The sequence below is a fragment of the Pinus tabuliformis genome, chromosome 8 (assembly GCF_031772625.1).
Source record: "Pinus tabuliformis cultivar Carrire ecotype Pingquan chromosome 8, CPIR1, whole genome shotgun sequence".
Taxonomy (NCBI): domain Eukaryota; kingdom Viridiplantae; phylum Streptophyta; class Pinopsida; order Pinales; family Pinaceae; genus Pinus; species Pinus tabuliformis.
The window spans coordinates 1,915,220,679-1,915,226,714 of record NC_142294.1 but is presented as its reverse complement, the minus strand read 5'-3'; the positions used below and the strand labels follow the sequence as shown (position 1 = coordinate 1,915,226,714).

The window sequence follows — 6,036 nt, the reverse complement described above, 5'->3', positions numbered from 1 at the left end:
ACACTATCTGTTTCTTGTTTCTGAAAACATAAATAAATGTTTCATAGAATAGAGTGGTTTTATTCCCGTGTTTATATTTCAGAAACGCTGTAGAACCTATCAAATAGCCGCTAGGCGAGTAGGCTGTATATTGTTTTTGGTGGATGTAAACCTTTTCTTGTTTAATCTTCTCTCATACTGTGTTTCTGGTTGAAATTATTAATCATATCAAATTACGATTCATTCTGGTGTCACTTAAATAACAAAACTCACTATTATGTTTTATATTTAACCTATCTGTACCTGTTATAGTCGTAGCGTTGAGTTTATGTCGATGGCTGATTACCTGAATATACAGGAATAGGATAGGAATAGGATAGACATAAGATGGACACGGGTGCATGATGGAGAGGGCCGCGGTCAACCGTGTCCATTATGGACAGGGTCGCAGTCAACCGCGTCCATCATGGACAGGGCCAGGGCCGCGGTCAAATAATTGATAGTATTTATGTTCATTGGATTTTTGAATATTTAAAGAATCAACAATCAACATAAAATTATAAAATTATTTATGTTCGTTGGATTTCTGAATATTTAAAAAATCAGCGAACAACATAAAAATATTTAGTAGTAGACCTATTAACTGATTGAATTTTGAAAGAATATCTATCTATATATATTTGTTTTACATATTTGTTTCATATATATATATAAATAAATTAAAAAAAAAAACACAATCTAATAAATAATTATTTTATCCAATTTCAACTATCAACTTTAAATCAACACAACCTTGGTCAAGAAATGTTGAAGGAGAAAAGGATAGAAAGATTCAAACATCTAGCTCAGAGTAAGATAAAAAACATCCTGGACAGACATAAGAGAACCAACTAATTATTATAACAACTACTTCTAATAAAAAAAGATAACAAAAAATAGAAAAGAAAAAAAAATACTAAACTCTTTTGCTTAGCCCCCATTTTAATTTTAATTTTTTAGTTCTTTGATTTCATTATACTAACGCCAGCCTTTTAAATACGGCAGTTTTGGACAGTGAAAACATGCACTATATACGTATGGGTACGTAAATTTTTATAATTAATAAAAAACTACAATTTTTCCACTACACAGAATATACCATGAAAATGGAAATAAAAACAAAATAAAAATAAAAATAAAAAATAATCTAACACAATTGTTTTTCCAATTCCCACCGACAACTCTAAAAGCAACATAATGATTATATTCACTAGATTCACACACTTTCGTAGTCATGCAAAATACAACGAAGAATTGGAGGACAGGGTCGGCAGTGGTGCCGCAGTGAAGTTCTTTTTGAGTAAAAGGTTAACAATCAACTAGCAAGACAACTGAAGTAATATGGTAAATATCTAATCGTATTAAAAAATTATTTAAATTTGTAGATAATTATTATGGTTAAATTTAATTTAATTAAGTTATTTTTAGTTTTCTGGACGTTCGTTCTTCTCGCCTATCTTAATTATTTTAAATTTTATTATTTGAAAATTTATTATTTTGATAATTATTTTTTATTATAATTTTAAGAAAATAATATTTATTTATTTATTTTTTTTTCTTGTAATGAAATTTAGACTAGGTTTAAGCTAGTCCATTTATTGTAAGTAAGAATGATCTATCCAACATAAAAAGTTATGATCAAAATGGTAAAAAGTTATATTAAAGCTGGACACCATTTGGATTAGAATAAACTTATCTTTTTAAAAGTTTTATGACATATTTCTTGAATCATATTGAAATATATTAAAATCCATTTCATATCAATTCTCATATTTTCACAAAATACAAAGTGAATTAAAATCTCTATAAATTTAAATATACCATATAATTTATAAAATACACCAAAATTATTTTGTATTTATAAAATTATAATATTTCTATAAAAATATATTATTTCCATAAATATATATTATTTATTAAATAACTAAATCTTTTTTTTATTTTTCATTGTTTTATCACAACTAAAGTCATTCTAAGTGTAAAACCCCTAACATAAAAAAAATATATATTTACTCATATAACAGTAACATCACATGAACATTGTTAATGGCAAGCAAATCTTAGTCGCATTATTTAACACACACGGCAATATTATACCTAAGCTTTTATCCATGGTAATCGTAAATACGTGAACAGGATTGGAATTAACATTTGTGTGTAACCATGCCTTTGGAACATTATAGTATTCGGTTAATTGTTAGGTTTATCCTATACACGGTCTCGAGAAGGATCTGATGGATTCCCTGAATGTACTTACCCATTTTATTTGATTAAATGATTTGAAATTTATTTAAGTCTCGTCCTGCGGTCTTACGATTTGTCATTATGAATCCCGGTCGTCAGTAGTGGTTAGCTGTGCCAACGTTATTCCGGCAGATCTAAATTTATGGTATCGTTGGAATGTTTGGCTCCGGCGAGCGTTTTCCGGTCACCGCTCCTTAACACAGCAACTCGTATGCTGCATACGATGCCCACCTGGCACGGTGCAACATGAGAGCCAGCTAGCTGGCTTAAATTGTGGTTTACACATTTACTACCCCGTTCCCAACGCTATAGGTGGTCAGTGCTCCTCGTACAAGGCACGTATGAGCCATGTGACAGTAGAGTCCGCGCCAGTTTTCCAACGGTGGAGATGGAGTCTACCGAATCGACGGTCGATCGTAGCCAGGTGTGAAATAAAAATATGAAGAGTTTTCCTCATTTGCATTTGGCATCATGCCGCTCATTTCCACAGGGTTCTGATCCCTAGCGTTCTCTGGCGATTAGCCTTTGCACAGTGCAGGTCCCTGCATACTGTTCATGGTAGAGATGGAGGTCCGCCAGCCAGCCTTGGCCACGGTAACCGCGCCTCCTAGCTCACAGCAACGTTTCTTTGAAATATTATCTTTTCTCTTTCCTTTTACTTGCTAAGAATTGGATTCTCGTTTCGCTCATGGTTTTCTAGTTTTCCTCTGTTTCAGGTACAGGTAACGGGTGCCGTGACCAGCGCGTGGTGAAGAGCTACCCTTCCATCCCCTTTCCGCTTTCGGGTAAGAGGAACGACGCCTTAAATCTTGTAATAAGAGAATTTCTGAAAGGGGTTTCGTCCGCACTGGACATGCTGCCGAGACAACACTCGAGCTACTGTATCCGTTTATTGTTATTCTGAATTTCTTACCCTGAAATGGTTAGTCGGAAACCCGTTCGGGTTTTCCCGTGGTATTGTTTGTTTACCGCCCAGAACTGCTATGGCGACAATGTCCAATCGCTCTATGCCCGCGACATGCATTTCTATTATGTTTGAATTGGAACAGGGCCGAGGGTTAATCCCTACGACGAACCTTCATATTTAAGGGGATTAAGCTGTTGTCAATTTCTTTTGCCTGATAAATGATTGTATATATATATTTCAAAGTGGGTATTATGGTTTGTAATGGGTTTCAGAGTTCTTGTTGGGTTATTACCGATATTTCTGTTGTTTCAAGACTGTAATTATTCAATGGAATTTCCGCTAAGTTCGTCTGTTTTACAGCACTCCTGTATATCACTATTTCAAGTGAAATTATCATTTCCAAATTTGCATGCTGTGTTACTGGTTAAATTTATGGTTTGATATTTCCGTTTATTTTTTTTAGCGACTAATCATCGACTTCCTACCCCATTCCCTTCCGGCTTCTGCCGACCATTTCACAATGGTGCTCCTCTATGGGTTAGGAGCGTGGGCACAGGGTTAGGACATGATTCTGGTGTGAACCCATTACGTATGCTTCAAATATGTTACTACTCTCTGTATTTAACGAGTCACTGTTTGGGAAAATTACCCTAAAGGTTCACGGTTTATTTACTTCGTCGACCTGTTATCAATTTCTTTGTTTACATGAGTCGCTACATGAGTATATAACACAGGCTTCTGTAATATCATTGTTGAATTCACATATTACGACAATTGTTTTCCGAGAATAGTATCTTTTCCGTTTACAATTACTCCATCGACCCAGAATTCTCTTTTCCAAAAGAAAGTCAGTGGTTAACTCTAGGTTCTGGGTTTTGTTCGTATTTCTGTTGGTCTGTTCTTTCTTTTAGCCAACGAACAGAGGTTTTTCGTTCTTTCACAGAGATATGTTTTCAACCTAACTTAGGTTCTTTTTTTACTTGCTTATTAGAAATTACTTTCTCTAATTTATTCGCAGTTTCCTGCTCAGTCATAACTTTTACATAATTCGACAGCATACACAAATTACCGAGTCATGATCATACATACCTGTTCCGAGGCAAACCTCGTAATGTGCTTGTCAAACCTCCCGACCTTAGGAGGGTCCTTCTCGACCTTCCACCCCCAAGCAACCTGCAAGATTCTTGTTGTCTACAGTCTTCTGGCACCGCCAGTGTTACGCTATCTGGTCCTTACCAGACATAGCAGTTTCAGGGAGCTCTCTGCTTCCCAACATACGCTATCTGATCCTTACCAGACATAGCGTTTACTGCCTAATGGCACTTTTCACAAGTCTTGCTATCTGGTCCTTACCAGACGTAGCAACCTGTTTTCTCCCTTTTCTTGTCATTAAGTATCCTTCCTCTATGAGGGTCTCAACCGTCATCCGGAAGTAGTTAGGGTTTTCCCCTTTTCCTGACAGATGTCATATTTTAATTCCAATATTCCTCTGATGAGGAAGCTCTATAACCATTGACAGTTGTTCTTTTTATTTCCAAATCACACTTAATGACCATCAATAACATTCATCAACATAATTAATTTAAAACACTCACAGCAATAATAATTACTTAGTTTTACCAATCATAATGATAACCAACAGTTAAGTTTACTGTTTTTAATTTAATTCCTAACGATTAACTAGGGGCATTACATCTCCCCCTCCTGAAGCTCAACATCGTCCCGATGTTGTTCATCCATAAGCAGTTCAAGGTAATTTACTTTCATGCTCTGTTCATCCTCCCAGGTGGCCTCTTGTGGCCCAAAGTGCTGCCACTGCACTTTAACTTGGGTGATGACCCGTTTCCGCAGCTCGACCCTTCTCCAATCTAATATGCTCACCGGTTCGACTAGGAATTCTCCTTCCGGTTCCACCTGAAACACACAATAAACTAATCAATGTTTCTCCTGGCGAACATTTTCAGTTTAAGTTTCTCACAATATCCACTTACCTGTATGTCCTGCCAGCTAATTATGTGTTTAGGGTCATAGACATATTTTTTTAGAACTGACACGTGGAAGACATTATGGACCCAGATGTGGCTAGGTAGGTCTAGCTGATAAGCTACTGGCCCCACCTGCGCTAAAATCTGAAAAGGTCCACAAAAACGAGGTACCAATTTGGCACAGCCATTCCATTGTAAAGCGCTTCTCCTTGCCCGAATTTTGACATATACATGATCTCCCACTTGGTATTCCCTAAAGGTCCTTTTACGATTTGCAAAACATTTTTGTCTATCTTGGGCTATTTTTAGATTAGCCCGAACTCTCTTGACCATGGCCTCCATTTCTTTTAGCATTTCAGGACCCAACATAAATCTGTCTTCCGGTCCACTCCAACTGGATGGCGTGCGACATTTCCTGCCGTAAAGTACTTCGAATGGACTCATCCGCAAGGATGCGTGATATCCATTATTGTAGGAAAATTCCACAAGATGCAAATACTCTTCCCACCGAGTGGGTTGTTGCATCACATAAGATCTCAACATGTCCTCCAACACCTGATTCATCCGCTCAGTCTGCCCGTCAGTCTGCGGATGATATGCGATGCTAAAATTCAGTTGAGTTCCGAGACCCTCAAACAAGGTCTTCCAAAAAGCTGATGTAAATTTGACATCGTGATCAGATATTATAATTTTTTGTAGACCGTGGAGCTTAAATATGTTCTGCATAAAAACATTTGCGATTTGGGCTGCACGATACGTAGATTGAACCGGTATGAAGTGGGCTGTCTTACTGAGTTTATCCACGACAACCATAATAGAGTCATTGTTCCTCTTGGACTTCGGTAACCCTGTAATAAAATCCATGGTAATAACTTCCCACTT

At 36.6% G+C, this 6,036-nt stretch overlaps 1 long non-coding RNA gene across 1 annotated transcript; it reads left to right on the top strand.

Annotated features, from left to right (window-relative positions):
• The first annotated feature begins 2,737 nt into the window (after positions 1-2,737).
• On the top strand, positions 2,738-3,431 carry LOC149244129 (uncharacterized). Its single transcript, XR_016245826.1, has 2 exons — positions 2,738-2,856; positions 2,979-3,431. It is a non-coding gene; the product is annotated as an uncharacterized LOC149244129 (long non-coding RNA).
• Positions 3,432-6,036: the final 2,605 nt, after the last annotated feature.